This window comes from Callithrix jacchus, chromosome 1, assembly GCF_049354715.1.
Source record: "Callithrix jacchus isolate 240 chromosome 1, calJac240_pri, whole genome shotgun sequence".
Taxonomy (NCBI): Eukaryota; Metazoa; Chordata; class Mammalia; order Primates; family Cebidae; genus Callithrix; species Callithrix jacchus.
Window position 1 is genome coordinate 12,272,722 of NC_133502.1, and position 19,097 is coordinate 12,291,818.

The 19,097-nt window shown below is 38.9% G+C and overlaps 1 protein-coding gene and 1 pseudogene across 2 annotated transcripts in view; both read left to right on the plus strand.

Moving 5' to 3' along the window:
• The window catches only part of LOC128929360 (AMMECR1-like protein pseudogene), a 34,424-nt pseudogene extending 18,128 nt beyond the window's left edge, over positions 1 to 16,296 (plus strand). Inside the window, exon 1 of the transcript XR_008475750.2 lies at positions 1 to 16,296. This exon is cut by the window's left edge and continues 18,128 nt beyond it. The product of XR_008475750.2 is annotated as an AMMECR1-like protein pseudogene (transcript).
• HS6ST3 (heparan sulfate 6-O-sulfotransferase 3) overlaps positions 1 to 19,097 on the plus strand; it is a 750,318-nt gene that overhangs the window by 480,582 nt on the left and 250,639 nt on the right. The gene's annotated exons all lie outside the window — the stretch shown is intronic.

Consider the following 19,097-nt stretch of genomic DNA (forward strand, 5'->3'; position numbering starts at 1 on the left):
CCATTACTGGGTATATATCCAAAGGATTATAAATTGTTCTGTTACAAAGACACATGCACATCTATGTTCATTGTGACACTGTTTACAATAGAAAAGTCTTGGAATCAACTCAAATGCCCATCAATTATACTAGATAAAAAAAAATGTGGCACATATACACCATGGAATACTATGCAGCCATAAAAAAGATGAGTTCATGTTCTTTGCAGGGACATTGTTGAAGCTGGAGATCATCATTCTCAGCAAACTGACACAAGAACCGAAAACCAAACACTGCATGTTCTCACTCATAAGTGGGTGTTGAACAATGAGAACTCTGGGACACAGGGAGGGGAACATCCCACACTGGGGCCTGTTGGGGGTGGGGGGGGCTAAGGGAGGGACATTTGGGTGTGGGGGAGGACTGGGGAGGGATAACATTAGGAGAAATACCTACTATAGGTGATGGGGGGATGGATGCAGCAAACCACCATGGCATGTGTATACCTATATAAGAGTCCTTCACGACCTGCACATGTATCCCAGAACTTAAAGTATAATAAAAGAAAATAATACTAAATGCAGAAGGTGGCATGGGAGATATAGGACCCTACAGGGGAATATAAATGAATCTGTAAAATCTGAATTAAAGGAACTCAGCTCCTAGTACACCAGGGACCAGGTGTGTTTCCTCTTCAGGATCTCAGAGAAACAAATTCAATGGCTTCAAAGGAAAGACTCTACGGTTCTAAACTCTGTGAGTATATCCTAAAGGAAACCCTGGCTTATAGTCTGATCACTTCAAACTCAGCAGTCAACTAGCCCTGCCAATGTACAAAATAAGCTTCCCCCATCCCAGTAAACTTTCTTAAGCCTCAGCCTTAAATGGGAATTGACAGACAAGGATTATCAGACATCTGAGAAAAGAATCCTCCATGAAGTAATGAAAACAAATCAGAAAATATAAATGCAGAGGAAATGGAGACATATCGGGATCAGAATAAAAGGTGCCCCATGCAGGCATAGTCATACATATAATAAATATTCTCATAGAGTTAAAGCATTGTATTTGTGAAGTAAGAACTGGATGCAGTAGATAAGAACCGTTGAGGAAAAAGAAATAATTCTTAGGATTTAAATATATGCTGTTTGAGGGAAAAAAAAGATTCAATGAAATGGGAAGGAAAATTAAGGAAATTTCCCAGAAAAAAAAAAAACAAAGGATAATAGCAGGACAAGTTAATAATATTAGAGAACCACTACAGAAAACTAACACTCAGTTGATAGGAGTTGCAGAGAGAACAGAGAGACTGAAAGACAATGATCACATAAATGATTTAATAAATTTTTTAGAACTAAAGGAATGTACCTCCTTTGAAATGACTATGAATGTAAACGTTATGGAATGAGGTAACATTATTTCCAATTTAGAATTCTTTCAGCCTCTCTTTTTCTGGGAAAAGGACCCAGAAAAGCTCTTTCTCAAGCAAAAGGGTAAACATAAGACATTCTGTTCAGGACTCAAATATTTGACTCTAGTAAACACTCTTTAAAAAAGCTATAAAAGGATATTCTTCAGTAAATGAGGTTATTCTTGAAAGAGGAAAACGTGAAACTGAAGGAAAGATCCAGCACAGGGAAGGAGCAAAGGGAAGTTCCAGTATGATGACTGGGTCATTTCTTAACTCTTGTAAGAGAAAAAGTTGAACCAAAAACTAACTATAATTATAGGATAGTGCTTAGCTCTGGAGTAAACAATATTTAGGCATAATAATGTGAAGATTGATCATTGACCTAAGCCAAATTTATTACAAACCATATTGAGAAGACGGGGATGGAAGGAAAGTGTTGTGGCTGAGTTAAAGGCTCAACTACAAGCATGTCAAAAACTGATCAATTAAAAAATATCATTATACACGTATCATTTGGAAATATAGGGACAGATAACAGAGGAAATTACTCTTAAAGGTATCCAAATTTTTTTGGAATTAAGGGTTTCAGAATAAAAACAGGAATTTCTCATCAAAGGGCTCTCTAATTTTACAAACACAAATAATCATCTTACATAAGCAAACACTTTGAAAGACTGAAAAAAATGTACATACAGTTTGTTAGAGGTATAGATAGATGGATAGTTTTATTAATACCATTGTTTAGTATTGCTTTCCATTTTCCCTTTTTTCTTTTACTGCTTTGTTCATGTTCTTTTTCCTTTTTCTTTCTTCTCCTGTTTTTTCTTCTTCACCTACAGCTCTTCCTCCTTTCCACACCCACAAGTCTTAAATTAAAAATCCCACTAAATACTGAGCAAAAATTGTATTTCAGATTTATTTTTTTAAAACTCATTTATAATTACATCACTGTAACATTCCAGAGCTTTAAGCATAAATAGAAAATTATGAGTTACCAAAGAGGGGGTGATGAGGGTGGGAGGAGACCACTTTTTTGAAGGTGTGCAAACTTGATTGGCATCAGATTTCCCAACAGCTGTACACACAAAAATAATATGAAAGTATCTGAGGGGAAGTAACTTTGAACTAAAATTTCTATCTACATAACTCTATTATATAATGAGTAAAGATAAAATACAGGCGTTTCCAGGTATTGGAGGATCAGAAAATTTTTTATCTACACACACTCTCTAAAGAACTGCCATCTTAAGACACAAAAACACAAATCATTAGGAGAAAGATTGTTAACAAATCTGACTCCATAAAAATCAAAAACATGATAAAAGTCATGAAAAATAAAGCTGGAAGAATATATTTGGGACATGATTCATGAATACATGTATGAAACACTTATAAAGTCGATAGAGGGCAGGTCATATTTGAGAACACAGGGTTTGGGAACGGATTATACATACCACAGGCCATATATTTTAATCTGTAGGAGCTATGATCATGTTTTGGTGGTATACTCGGTTTGTCTTGCTGAAAATTTTATTCTGAATATTTCAAATAACACTTGGTTGCAATCCCCTGCAATTTGAAATGAATTCTTCATTGCTGAGATTTAATTATTTCAAGAATAAGCTAAGTGTGGCCTGTGATAACAAATTCCTTTCCCAAATCATCCTTAAGTGTGGAATTTATCAGCATGGATTTTTTTTCTGTTGCATAAATGGGAATGAGATAACACTCTCTAACCATATCTGAGATGCAGCTAGGACTGGGTTAACTTTATGGAAAGAATGTTTCTGTATTGCTTTATGGCTTTAAAACAGATACACGTTATTTTCTGAACTAATCATGATCTCGTAGTGAAAAACTGAATGCATTTTACTATATTCTTCTTTTCATTGTGTTACTAATAGTTCATACTAGGCTCATACTGGGCTTCTACTGTAAGTTCAATAGCTACTTGTCAAATTACCCTGATAATGTGACAGAAAGAAGTTACTGGGCTGAGCTCTTGGCTGTTAACTTCAAGTAGAATGACACCTTCACAGGAAATGTGACGCTGTGGATCTGGTCTTTATATTTTCTATTGTGTCCTTGGAATTAGGCCAGCCACCTTGCTGTAAGTCTGAAAAGGAGACTGACACCAAGGACAGAAGAGCAGAGAGATGGAAAGAGCCTGGGTCCTTAGTCCTATTATTGATCCAGCCTTCAGTCCATGCATTATCTCCATGTCCTATTATATGGGAAAATACTTTCGCATGAGGTTAAACTATTAGCTGCGGCTGGAAGGATAATCATTGGGGAAAATGTAAAATAAACTGAGTTTGCAGCTATCAAAATGTTAAAAATGGAAAATCTTTTTTTTTTTCTCATAACACCCGTGTTTTCCTCTAAGTGGTAAGATCTGGGAAAACAAATAAAATAAACCTTAGAAATAGAAATGGTTGAATACTCAAGTAGAAAGGAAATAAAGACCAATTTGTCCAGCCCGTTTATTTAAATAGGGAATGTGAGGTACAGAGAAATGTAAACCCTGCTCAGGGTTACCGAGCAAGTTTGTTGCGTTTCAAGATTCGATCTCAGGGCTGTGTTGGCCGCTTTGTACTGTCTCTCTACGGTGTTGCCAAAAAGAGAGGGTATTAAATGGGAAGAGGAGACTGAGGCCTTAACAAACAGCTACCGTTTCAGTGTGTTCATCAATGCCTGCTTACCTAAAACGTCACAGGGCCCTTTAAAGTCGCATCATTAACTTGAAGGGATGTGTAAAAGTGAGCCATTATTATTTTATGTTTCATTTTATAGGAGTATACAATGTCAACACTTCCAGTGTTGTTTATAAATAATTAATAATTATAGGCACATTAGGGAGTTGAGGATTTTTTTAGCGATAAATGTGTCTGGTTTGGTTTATATCCTTTCTGATTAATGCACGACCTATGAAACTTGTTCATTTCATTCTGGTTTAATTGGGAAATGTTATAGTCTTAATTTGGGGCCTACATTTTTATACCATACAGTTTCTTTGCTTGTACCTCTTTGCCAACTTAATGTTTAATATCATTTGTATTCCCACACCTCTGAATATTAAAATAGAAAGGTTTTTCAGTAATATAAATTATAGCTTCCATCAGAGGTGCTGGTGGAATTAATATCCCAGATTAATGTGACATTGAAATCTAAGTGTGTTGTACATTAGAAGGATAAACAAAGCTGCAGGGACTCTGGTTTGCAGCCTAAATTACAGGTTAGGGAGTTGAGACTTTGGTCTACACATGATCTTAGGAGAATTTTCCTCACACACAAATCTATGCACCCTTTGCCTTCTGGCTGTCCATTGGCCACTCCCACTGTGGTTCAGTCCAGAAGCACCTACTTTATACCCAACAGGGGGCAAGATGTGGCTAGCATGTTGGCAGGGGTAGAAAGTAAAGGATAGGTACCAAAGAGTAGCAGAAATTTGACAAAGAATAACACAGTGACTCTGCCCATGAGGAATGTATAGTCTAATGGATAAGCCAGCTAGTCAAGTAATTATGACACATTATGATAAGTACTATAGTAATGGTTTCACCAAAGTACTATTGAATATAAAGGAGAGTACAGTTGCTTGAGGCTTCTCTGAGGATGTAACATATAAGCTGGATCTTTAAATATGAGTAGAATTCTGTGTGTGGGTGAGAGAAGGAAGGATGGGAGTGTTTGGGGCCAGAAAAGATTATTCATAGTGGTAATCATGTTAAGAAAGTTATTGGTGAAGCATCTGTGAGAATGTAGTTCAGGAGGTCTAGGGTAGAGATGTGCATGGTGAGAAATTAAGCTGAAAAATCTAGATGATAAAAGACTGATGGAACAATGCAAGGAATGCTCACTTACTCTATTCGCAGCATGATTTATAGCTCAAGGCTTCTTCCTTCCTCTCCAGACGTGTTGGTCAACTCTGCTTGTTGATCAGTTATTAGTTGGTCTGTTCATCCTAATCTGCTATGGCCAGACCATCATGCATGTGCATGCAAATCAGTGGAACAGGTTGGCCTTTTTCACATAGAAAGGATCAAAGGCTACATTTCACTGCTAGGATACTTCAAACTGAGCCATATTTAAGATTGCATCATGTCAATATAAATAAAGTCAATAATAAACTTAATATCAGCAAGCAAACAGGAATAAAATAAGGTGAAATGGACTCTACTACTGAACAATAAGTACATGTTTATTGATGTCAGGTTTCTCTTTATTAATAAGTTAATAGCATTAGGACTTTTTCTTATCATGCCTGTGTTTCTTTGTGTAACAAATCCATCTCCAAGATTCTTTTGGAGTCTCTGCTATCCTTGCCAAAGCTAGTCTTGCAGTAATTGTTGCTTGAGAAGAGGAGATTACCCATGAGTCTAGGTCTTAGTCATGTTAATTATAGATAAGGAGCTATCATTTCTCCTTGTCATTCGAATGGATTGGGATAGTTGACTCAGTTTCCTTTACAAATTAAACCTAGTGTTTAGGGAAAAGAGTCAAAGATAGTTTGTCTATTTTTACCAACTTCGTAAGAAGAAGAATTTAAAACCACTGAACACATGTACTGACCTATGAAATGCTGAAAACAACACATTGAAGGGAAATCCAGAGTCCCTGAAATCCAGCAAGTTTAAGTGCCCACTGCACATACATGTACCATGCACCACATGGTTTAAGGTCAGAGTACCCATAAAGTCATAGAAAAAGAGGCCTTGGCATTGCAAAATGACATTGGAGCTCATCTGGCCTAAGCCAGAGCTCTGTGGTCCCTCCTAGAGAGCCTTGTAGAGGAGCGGAAGGGTACAAAGCAGAGAATCAGAAGACTTGGGTTCTGGGCTGGAGAATTTAATTGCTGCTATTAATAGATCTTGGGCATGTCTCTTTACCTCTATTTGTCCTCGGTGCACAGAGCTATGTAGGGACCGAAATTAGAAAATATTTGTGGACTCTCTATGAGTAGTGAAAATGAATTATTATTGCTATCATTGTCACTGCTTATAGTGTAAAGAGCATTATTGCTATGAGACTTTCTGATCTTTTAAGTAGAAATAGACTATATTTTACCTCTCTACTCTTTGTAGAGAAAAGTTTGGCATGCCAAGTTTGAAATAAATGAGATTCAATAGCACATTTTTAATGTGCTAAAATATTTTCAAATACTTTCCAATGCCATTTGCATATAAACAATTTGCTAATTACAGATAAATTATTCAGTTATTAAAATAGGCCCTACAGGATATGTATCTGGCAGTATTTCAGTGGTTGCTTTTTCTTATTTTACTTCAAAATAATTGATTTGTATTTCTTCAAAAGTGTTTTATTGTAGACTTTGTAAAAACCATTTCACTTGTCCTCACTTCATACCCCATTCCTCCCAAATATTCTGAATCAATACATCTTATTTTTTTATTTTATTTTTATTTTTTGAGACGGAGTTTCGCTCTCGTTACCCAGGCTGGAATGCAATGGCGCAATCTCGGCTCACCGCAACCTCTGCCTCCTGAGTTCAGGCAATTCTCCTGCCTCAGCCTCCTGAGTAGCTGGGATTACAGGCACGTGCCACCACGCCCAACAAATTTTTTTTGTATTTTTAGTAGAGGCCGGGTTTCACCATGTTGACCAGGATGGGCTTGATCTCTTGACCTCGTGATCCACCCGCCTCGGCCTCCCAAAGTGCTGGGATTACAGGCGTGAACCACCACGCCCGGCCCAATAAATCTTTAATGAAGCAATTCATCCAATGCTTGAAACAACTTTTAACTCTAAAGTCTGAACTGTTGGTGCTGCCTGGGTCTCTGCCTATGATGAGCTACTGCATTTAAGACACAAGGGCAATGTTCTAATACGACAACTATTCATCTTCCAAGATGCGCATTGGAAAAATGTCCCAGTGAGCTATACCTTATCCATTCTAATTGCAAGCAACAATGATAGACACATTGTATAACACTGCATAATCCCCAAATTTTTCATGTACAGTCTTCAGAGTATTGTGTTTGCATTTATATTTCATATGATGGTTATCCTATTCAATGAACAATTCATTTTCATGTTGCAATGAATCCTCACCCCGAGGACATAACTCAAGGATACGGTACAGAGAAAAGAACCTAGACTAAGTGGATTCTAATCCCATGTCTACCAGTGACGAGATCTGTAACACTGAGCAAGTTGCCTCGCCTCTCTGGACCTACTTTGCTCATAGACCTAAGAATCAGGTTAAAAATTAGCATGTCTTAGAATTCCTTTTTCCTATTTCTATTTCCTGCTCAATATCTCCCTGTATACTCTTGATGAAAATAGTGTTTTATATTTCTGACCAAAGTACCTTTTATATATATTTTTTAATTTTTGTTTTAGGTGAAGGGGTACATATGCCTTTTTATGCTCTCTCAAAACTTTTGGGCAGAGCATGAGAGGTCCTGTCCCTGTAAGAGCATCTTGGCCAGGAGAAAAGGTAATAGGAAAAAGGAATGGAATTGGAAGGAAGAAGTCTCATTTCAGAAACAAAATATCTCTCCCCCTCTTGTTCTAACTGTTCCTCTGGCAATACAGACTTTCTGCTTTCAGGCTCTGTAGCATTCTAGAACTCGAGCACCCAATCAGGATAGAAAAAAATACATTGTGTTCCTCCACTGGAGCCCAAGTTGACAGCAGGCTGTTGGAGCAAGAAGCCCAAATTATCTGGAAGTGGAATATACAGTCAGGAGAATCAGTCCACAGCTGTCCCCGGCCTGGGTCAGGACCTCTTCAAATCCACCGGCATGTAGACAGCAGCAGCAGATTGGAGAGTGTGTTGAACTTGACTCTGGGACCTGGAATCTCTCCCATTACATGAATGAATCCAGCAACTGGAGCACTGAGCCCTCTTCCCCAGTCTAATGGAACAGCAACAAAGAATCTAGAGGTGCTGCTACTGCTTTTTGTTTTTTTTTTTTAGAGAAAGTCTTTCTTTGTTGCCCAGACTGGAGTGCAGTGGTGCCATCTTGACTCACTGCAGACTCCACTTCCCAGATTCAAGTAATTCTCCTGCCTCAGCTTCCCGAGTAGCTGGGATTACAGGTGTGTACCACCTCGCCAGGCTAATTTTTTTTTATTTTTAGTAGAAACGGGGTTTCATCATGTTGGCCAGGATGGTCTTGATCTCCTGACCTCATGATCCACTTTAAAATGCTCTATTGTCACCTCTGTGTCCTCCTACAGCCACGACTTCCTAGATTCTCCAATGACCCCTTTCTGTGTCTTGTGACATGGAAGGCAGAGAGGGAAAAGTGGCTTCTTGGCTGCATTGGGACGTTCTCGGCCATGAATCTTCATTCAGGACTCAGGGAATACATGTTAGCCATTGCACTTAAGGACAGCTGATTTCCCCTCCAATCTGAGAGGAGCTGCCTGAGCTTTTTCGTTCTGTCTCTCTCCATACTAACTTTGAGGACGCTAGTGATTACCTGGACTGGGAGACAGGGGTCCATGGGATTCAAACTGAATTCACTAATGAAAAAGGCATCAAATGTACAGCCTCGTTTTCACCTGAGGTTGCTAAGGAACAAGACTGGGATGAGATCCAGGCAATAGAGTCCTTGCCCTGGAAAGGTAACTTTAAGGCTCCAATTACCAGTGAATTCAGAAAAATGATCAAACTCACCAGGTACCAAAGTGAGAAGGTGACAATCAGTTTTGCAGAGTGTATCACTTCTTGACAACACTGTTTCCAGAACCATACTCCTCTTCATGCCCTACTCCCTACAAGCATTACTCCTGACACAGGGCTACATGACCAGTCCCACTACCCCATGGGCACCAGTGGCTATGACATCATTGGAGCGATGCCTCCTCTTCCCAGTCCAGTTATTTTTATTACAGCACCCTTTTCAGCTTCCGTTGCCACATCTGCCTCCCCTTGACTGAGGAGTGGTGGGTTACATTGAATGAAACAGAACTTGAGGGGCCTAAGCCTTATCTCAGCCTTCCCTCAATATGAGGTTCTGGTGGATTGGGACTCCTCCCTGACTAGTGGGAGTTACTGTGTGGGTTCAGAAGTGCCTTGTCTGGTATTTGCCACATGGGTGTTGGCCACACTCTGGAAGCTGGAATTGATGATCCATGAAGGTTGAACCCACACACACCTTTGCAGCTGCCCCAGATCAAGTAGGTTTATTCCCCTGGTAGTCTGGACAATGGAGACCAATGAGAAAGTTTTAGGTTGTTTCAAATTCCTGTTTTTAGACTTCCAATTTATTGCATACCAAGAGTTGAATACAACCCCGATGATTCATTTAAGTGGATGCCACATTGGGTTGGACCTGGCATCACGCATTCTTCAAGGCTTCTGGGCAGAGACCCACATCAAGATCAGAAGCCTTTTGGATGGCATTGCAAATCTCATTGCCCAGTAAGGCATGAATATTTTCACTTTCATCCCACTCTCAGTTGGATTTTCTGGCACTCTTCCTGCATTGAGCCTCCTGATTACTGAACAGAGCTCCGTGGCATAGCCTGCTGAGGAATGGAACGGAGATGCCCATGGGAAAGTGTGATGTCATCACTGGACACTGGTGTGAAAGGAGAGGCCTCCTCCCTGCCTCTCATCCACCTCGCTCCCCTACTGGTAGCAGTGCCTGTAGTTGGATCTACATTCTCAGAAGCATAGATGGGCAAACAGTAGTTGAGTTAGGCTTTAGGACACATCATAGGAGAGAATGCAGGGTCCCCGAGCTGGTTTTCTTTTTATGCAGACATTCTGAGAGACCAGGAAGCAGGTGAGTCCCTTTTTCTAGTTTGCCTGTAGAAGTAGGAAGACCGTTGATGTTCCAGTCCTTTCAAGACGTTACAACAGAGCTGTGTAATTTTACAAGGTGGATCTTTATATTGCCTAACAGATTGGGAATCTTCACCCCACAGGGCAAATTTCCAAGTAGCTTATTTTAATCTAGGCCGTTCCAACTTTCATGTGATATATTTTCTCTTTTTGTCGTTGCTGATTTCCACGTTTCTGTCAGCAGTGTGGTTCTTGTCCTTGCTGTTCTTCACTTGTTTGGTGGCAAAGTTTATGGAACTAGGGAACTTGGAAAATGCTTTGAAAACATTGTCATAAATGCCCTGCTGAAATGATGCACAGGAGAAGTGGCCAGTGGGAAGAAGGGATCCTAAGGACCTGACACTGGTTTTGGACAACATCTCATAAAACTCTTGAAGTGGATTGGGTGCCAAGCCAGTGGACATAATGTTTTAATTTAATTATTTTTATACGTTGATGTGGTGATGGTGTGGCTTCTCGAAATGGGCAGATAGTCAAGTTAGAAGAAATTTTGCATTTTTCTCCAGCTGGGAACTGGGGAAAGGGAGCAGGGGCACATGTGAGAGAGAACACATGTGCTGTTCTAGGCATTGCCGTTAAGTGTCTGGGAAGGAACGGGCGAGGGTAAGTTGGTTTGCTTGGCACTGTCTTGTGCTGCTCGAGAGGACCTGGGATGTACAAGGGAAATGTGGTGACAGGGTGCCTAGGCCGCGGCTCCCTCACTGCTGTGCTGGGTTCCTGCAGCCTGCCTCGTTTCCCTTCACAATGTAAATGAAGATGGAGGGATTGTTTTATGACTTTCTGCTGCTGAGAATAAATGTCTTGTTAAAAACAGATGGGGCAACAGTTACTCTTAGGTGCCATGGATCGATATCAGGGTGATCAGCTCTGGGCTAAGCTACCCACCTCACATTTGTAGAATTACATAGGGCTACACTCATTACCTTGCAAGTGTCTATGTCAAAAGTTGTGTTTAATTTTGAAGAAGAGAAAAAGCAAAAAATTAGTGCTAAACTTTCACCCTTGAGCATGTGTACTCAGTGATACTGGTCACGCAAGCATTTACAGTGCCATGCTTCTTAAGCTGATTTTTTTTTTCTCGTAGAAATGTTGGACTGGGCACAGTGGCTCATGCCTGTAAGCCCAGCACTTTGAGAGGCTAAGGCGGGTGGATCACCTGAGGTCAGAAGTTTGAGACCAGCCCGGCCAACATAGTGACACCCCCGTCTGTACTAAAAATACAAAAAATTAGCCAGGCCTGATGACATGTGCCTGTATTCTCAGCTACTTGGGAGGCTGAGGCAGGAGACTCACTTGAACCCAGGAGGCAGAGGTTGCAGTGAGCTGAGGTCACATTACTGCACTCCAGTCTGGGCAACAGAGTGAGACTCCATCTCAAAAAAAAAAAAATAATGTTGCTCTATTTCCTCTGTTTATCTTCCCCAAGGTATAGATTTTTTTTTCTTTTATTTATTTGTTTAAATGATACTTTAAGTTCTGGGATACCTGTGTAGAAAGTGCAGGTTTGTTACATAGGTATACATGTGCCATGGTGGTTTGCTACACATATCAACCCGTCATCTACATTAGGTATTTCTCCTGATGCTATCCCTCCCCTATCCCTCCACCCCCTGACAGGCCCTGGTGTGTGATATTCCCCTCCCTGTTTCCATGTGTTCTCATTGTTCAATTCCCAGGTATGAGTGAGAACATTTTCCAAATTCCTCTAAAATGCCCTCTAAGAGTCAGTTTGACTGAGGAATATTTTTTTTCTTATTCATTAATGAGTAGGCATCTTCCAAGCACCCCCTGACATATATAAATTGATGAAGAATGTAATCCATACTTAGCATTGAGTTTCGCATAGCATATTAACACGAGCCTTTCCTAAAAGATTTCTGTCTAACATTATGATTTTCATCTTTACTAACCGTGTCTGTAATGGAAGCAGCTAAGTCATGTATGTTTGCTACTTTGGTCACCCTTGAGCATGCACACTCAGTGATGCTGGTCTTGCAAGCATTTACAGTGCTATGCTAATTAAGCTGATTTTTTTTCTCGTAGAAATGTTGGCCTGGGCACAGTGGCTCATGCCTGTAAGCCCAGCACTTTGAGAGGCTAAAGCTGGTGGACCACCTGAGGTCAGAAGTTTGAGAAGTTTTTTTTCTGGCAAAATGGTTGTACCTTATAGATGAGTTCTCAGCAGTAAGCCCATTTAAAATTTTTTATGCCTCATGATCCTGACAACACATCAAGAGGAGCTGATTTAGGAAAACACAGATTGTTTGCTAATCCCTACTGTGAGTGACTTTCTTACTAATTATTTTTTGACTTTGAACCTTTAAAAAATTTCCTTTGAAGGTAATTATTGTGCTGAAAGATTTTTTTGGTTAAACAAATATTGGCTTTAGAACCTCTCTTTAAATCAGATGCTTTTTTTTTTTTTTTTTTTTTTTTTGCCAATCAGTTTGAGCTTATGAGGTTGCTCAGGTTAGCCTTGAACTGATGACCTCGCCTTCGCGAGCACCATGACCTCCAGTGGGAGCCACTTTGGACCCCCCTAAATCAGATTCTTTTTTAAGGTGCATGACTAAAATAAATTACTTAAAATAATGTTTTCTATGTACTCATTTAAATAGATTTTGGTATTTACTTACATAGAAGATTTTTCTTAGAATTCAGGCTTCTCATCTATTCCCTTATGTTTTAGTAGATACACACAAACCCACAGAATGCTTTATTTCTTTATTTCAAGCCTTTAACATTTTAATAATCAGCCTTCCTAAAATGATTGAAAATTGGATCTCTGGGTTTTAATAATCTCATAAGAAGTAAGAACAAAATAATGGAAGTTTTAGTTTTTATTGTTCATAGAATCAAATTTATCTGTAGAATAAAATGAGAAAGAATGGTTTAATAGAGGGGCTTTATCAAATTACTTTAAACAGAAACTTTAAAAGAACTTGCTTAATTTCTATTTCTTACATGCTTTTTTTGATTAGTTGATTACAGGGAAAATTACAAGTTTCAAACTATACCAGTATATCATTTGAAAAATGAATAAATTTAGACTCACTTTTCTCTTTGTATGCTGAATAGATGGCAGGATAGCAGTCATTTCATGCAACAGCTACTTTTTCTTTGAGATGGAGGCTGGCTCTGTCACCCAGGCTGAAGTTCAGTGACATGATCTTGGCTCACTGCAATCTCCACCTCCTGGGTTATTCTCCTGCCTCAGCCTCCCGAGTAGCTGGAACTACAGGTTCATGCCACCACACCTGGCAAAGTTTTTGTATTTTTTAGTAGAGTCGGGGTTTCACCATATTATCCAGGATGATCTGTATCCTCTGACTTTGTGATCTGCCTGCCTCAGCCTCCCAAAGTGCTGGGATTACAGATGTGAGCCACCGAGCTTGGCTAACAACTATTTGAGTCCTTTTTTTGGGTGATCAGCACTGCTGGAAGAAGTAGCACAGAAGACAGAAGGCTCTTAGTGCTCAGGAAGCTGAGACAGTAGTCTTGGTGAGATAAGATAAGCACCTAACAATACCTAGAGAATGCATGTATATTAGCTTTCAAAAAGCAAAGCAAGGTCATGCACAATGTAGGTACAAAAGTGGTTTTAGAAACTACTTCAAAATAATCTGGATTGAGAAAAAGGAAATATGGATTCACGTCCTCATGGCTACAGGAGGTGTGGGAAGAAAGACCAAGCCAAGGGGAGCAGGGAAAAAAAGGAGCTTGTTGAAGATATAGACCTCATTGAGCGTTTATACTGAAGTGAGGAACAGGAAGCTTCTAGAGATCTCCAATGCTGGCTGGATAGGCATTTGAGTGGAATCCAATTCAAGTCATAATATCAGATACCAGCCAAGACACCTGAAAAAGTAAGACTTGTACATTTCTGTTTAAAGAGAACATTTTCTATTCAACTCCAGCTGTTGTAGCTGTGAGGAAAATGTAGATCTGGTGTGTCCAGATCTTCAGATTTTTCAAGGCATCCAGACACAGAGATTTTAAAGAAAATGCTCCTAATTTTAAACATTGACTTCTTTTTAAAAACCCCTGCATGAGCCAAATTAAAGATATCTGCTGTCCTGATATAGCCTAAGAATGACCGGTTTGCAATTCTGTACAATCTTGAGAATGACTGGAAGATTAAAAAGTGAGAATGACATAATAATAACAGGGAATGAGAGAGAGGATCTTGGTAATCATGTGAGAAATCAGCAGGAATCAGATCTACACAAAAGTAGACCTGTGGAAACTAGAAATAGGAGGCCAATTTAAAATATATTTCTAAAGAAGTGACAGCACTGGCTGGGCACGATGGCTCAAGCCTGTAATCCCAGCACTTTGGGAGGCCGAGGCGGGTGGATCACGAGGTCAAGAGATCGAGACCATCCTGGTCAACATGGTGAAACCCCGTCTCTACTAAAAATACAAAAAATTAGCTGGGCATGGTGGCGCGTGCCTGTAATCCCAGCTACTCAGGAGGCTGAGGCAGGAGAATTGCCTGAACCCAGGAGGCGGAGGTTGCGGTGAGCCGAGATCCCGCCATTGCACTCCTGCCTGGGTAACAAGAGCGAAACTCCGTCTCAAAAAAAAAAAAAAAAAAAAAAAAAAAAAGTGACAGAACTTGCCAAGTTTATTAGTTCACATATGAAAATAAAATTCATGAAAAGAAGCCTATCTCAAGATCTTGGACTTCAGGCTCCAGGATGATGGGGACAGAAAATGGAAAGTTGAGGACTTAGGGGACAGTGGGAACCAATTTCCTATAAATGTTCCAGTTTTCACTGAGATACTGGAGGGGAATCCTGAAGCAATTTGGAGATATTGAGCAGAAGATATAAATTTTAGAATTGATTAGGTACTTATCTGATCTCTGCATAAACAATATATATTTGTACACATTCCTCTTCCACATATAGAAAGCATTTATCTTTCATTTTTGAACTTGGGCAATGTAGCAGTTTGGCTCATTTTCCAAATATGTTCCATCCTGTATTTACATATGCATATATTTGTCCATTCATACATGCATAGTGTTGCCAGATTTTGCAAATAAAATGTAGGAAGCCCAGTTAAATTTTGATTTTAGATAAACAACAAATAACTTTTTGTATAAATGTGTTCCAAATATCGCATGGGACATTTTATACTAAAAATTATTTATTGTTCATCTAAAATCAAAATTTAACTGGGGTTCTATGTTTTATTTGGCCCCTCCATGCATATACACTTCCAGGTCATCATCCTATTTCTCATGGACCACAGCTATATTCTTCTTACTTGCCCCTTTGTTTTCATCTTTGTCCCTCTACCTGCCATTCTCCACCCAATGGGCAGCGTGATTTTTAAAAATCTACTTATGTCACCTCTTGCTTAAAACGTTTTAATGGCTTCACTTTCTACTAAGAATAAAATTCCAACATCTTACCATGACTTTGATAATCTAGTCCATGCTTTCTGCCCAACCTCATTTTGAATATAATTTTCTCCACTGTACTGGTTAAGTTTAGCTCCTTTACCCTTCTTTATTTTTTTCAAACCATTCAGTCTGGTTTGTACCCTCGGGCTTTTGCACTTGCTCTTCTCTTTGCTTGGAATGCCGTTTCTCCAAAATTTTGTTCATATGGCTCTTTGTCATCATTCAAGTCTTAACTCCAATGGGACCTCCTTAGAGAGGCCTCCCAGGGTCACTCTTATCTAAGAGGAGCTCTCAACAGCCATACTATCGACATTTTGGATTGTCTAATTCTTTGTGGTTGGCTATCCCGTGCATCGTAAGATGCTTAGCATTCCTAGCTTCTGTGAACTAGTTGCCTTATTAGTGACAATTAAAAATGTTTTCAGATATCACCAGATGGCCTCAGGGAAAAAAATCATTCCTGGTTGAGAATCACTGAATCAAACAGCCCCTTCCATTTTATTTCTACCACATTATCATATTTACCTAACTTCACAGCACTTATGACTATCTGCATTCATTCTATTTGCATTTGTTACTTGCTGTTTTTGTCTCAAAAGAGTTTCACTAATCTCGATCTCAGCTCACTGCAACCTCCGCCTCCAGAGTTCAAGAGATTCTCCTGTCTCAGCAACACAAGTAGCTGGGATTACAGGCATGTGCCACCACGCCTGGTTAATTTTTATATTTTTAGTAGAGATACAGTTTTACCATGTTGGCCAGGGCTGGTCTCGGACTCCTGACCTCAGGTCATCTGACCACCTCAGACTCCCAAAGTGCTGGGATTACAGGTGTGAGCCTCGTGCCTGGCCTCAACATCTCTTTTTCATCCTCACTAGAAGCAAAACTTAGTATGTGCAAGATTTGGTCTGTTTTATTCACCAGTCTGTCCCAATTTTCTAGGACCATGCCTGGCACATAGAGGTGCTCAATAAACATTTGTTGAATACATGCCAATAACCTAATATGTCCCGAGTACTGATAGGCTTAGGTGGCATAACAATGAATGAGACATTATCCCTAGTCTCTTGTCTTTGGTATCTTACACAGAAGAATAGCCTTGAGCTCCTAGAGAAATGCAATAAAAACTGCAGGCTCTGCCGGCTACTGGTAACTTTTATAAGGTCCAGGGAAGCTAACCATGTTACAGTGCATGGGTCAGTCCCATACAACAAAGAATTTTCCTACTCCAATAAAAACACTGTCCCTGAGAGAAACACTGGTAGAGCCGTCGAGGGTTCTCTTGAAGAGTTGGGAATGGCGTCACTGGGCACAAACCACATGGAGGAGAGTATGGGAAGAGAATTTCACAAATGAAGTTTAGGGTACTCTTAGCAGAGAACAGTGAAATACTTGGAAGAAACAATGTATGTCTTTTACAATGGGAAAACCATATCAATGGAAAGTGACCGAGGACTTTCTTTGAATATGGAGGTTAAATAATTGCATGAAAAATATTTATTTAGATCATATTTGTTGTACTGTATTACTAACTAATGTGATTCAATATAATCATTGCTATTAATGATAATATAAATTTCAGGACTGTATTTGGCACTATTATAGAGAACTTTTTTCTTTCTTTTATAGGGTATAGTTACATTTTAATGTGAACTTTAAAAAAGCTAAGTCTGTCATATCTGCTAAGAAGTTAGTTCACAAATTATAAATATGCAATCAATACATTTTTAAAATTTAATTTTTAAATTGATGGATAAAATTATATACACTTAGTAGTATAATATAATGTTTTCAGGTATATGTACATTGTAAAATGACTAAGTAGCTAATTAACATGTCCATTACCTTACATAGCTATTAGTGTATGTCCACTCTTCTAGCATTTTTCAATAATACAATATATAATTAACTGTAGTCACCATGCTGTATAGTAGATCTCTTGAACCTATTCCTCCCATCCTACTGAAATTTTATATTCTTTGACCAGCCTGTCTCCTCTATCCCTAACCTCCCCAGACCCTGGTAAACACCATTCCCTACTCTCTATTTCTGTGAGATCAACCTTTTTGAGTCCACACATAAGTGAAATTATGCAGTATTTGTCTTTCTGTGCTTGGTTTATTTTACTTAACATCCTCCAAATTCGTCCATGCTATAGCAAATGGCAGGGTTTTCATGTATTTTATGGTTGAATAGTATTCCATTGTGTATATACACAGCTTGTCCATTCATCCACTGGTGGACACTTAATTGACTCTGTGTCATGGATCTTGTGAATAATGCTCCAATAGATATACAAGTGCAGATATCTTTTGACATACTGATTTCATTCTTTTTGGATATATACCCAGTAGTAGGATTCCTGAATCATATGGTAATTCCATTAATATTTTTTCATAATTACATATTATGAATTAAATATTAATTCCATTAATATTTTTCCATATTTTTCATATTTTTTCAATATTATTTTTCATATTTTTGATAATTTTGTATTTTATTCATAGTGTAATTAGGATGTACTAATTACATTCCCATCAACAGTATGCAAGGGTGTATTTTTTCCCACATTCTTGCTAGTACTTTAGTCTTGCTAGTGTCTTTTGTCTTTTTGATAATATTATAGTCATTCTAACTGGAGTAAGAAGATATCTTATTATGGTTTTGATTTAAATTTCCCTGATTAGTGACACTGAACATATTTAATATACTACTTCACTATTTCAGTCTCTTTTTTTTTTTTAAGATGATGTCTCATTCTGTCACCCAGACTGGAGTGCAATAGCACAATTTTGGCTCACTGCAACCTCTGCCTCCCAGGTTCAAGTGATTCTCCTGCTTCAGCCTCCTGTGTAGCTAAGACTACAAGCATTTATCACCATTCCTGGCTAAATTTTGTATTTTTAGTAGAGACAGGTTTTCACCATGTTGGCCAGGCTGGTCTCAAACTCCTGACCTCACATGATCTGCCCACCTAGGCCTCCCAAAGTGCTGGAATTACAGGCATTAGCCACCACACCTGGCCTTGAATGTCTTCTTTTGAGAAATGTCTGTTTAGGTCCTTTGCCATTTTCTAAGCAGATTGTTGTCTTCTTATTCAGTTGTTTGGGTTCCTTATACATTTTGGATACTAATCCCTTGTCAGATATATGGTTTGCAAATATTTTCTCCAATTCTGTGTCCTGTCTCTTCAGGTGTTAGTTTGATGTAACCCCATTGGTCTATCTTGCTTTTGTTGTCTGTGCTTTTGGGATAATATTCGAAAAGTCATTGCCCAGACTAATGCCAAATAACTTTTCTCCTAATATTATTCTAATAGTTTCATAGTTTCAGGTCTTCCAATGAAGTTTTCAATCCATTTAGAGTTGATTTTTATATACAGCATGTGATAAGGGTCTAATATCACTTATCTATATGCAATTGTCTATTTTTTTTATTTCATCACCATGTATTAAAGAGACTTTCCTTTTCC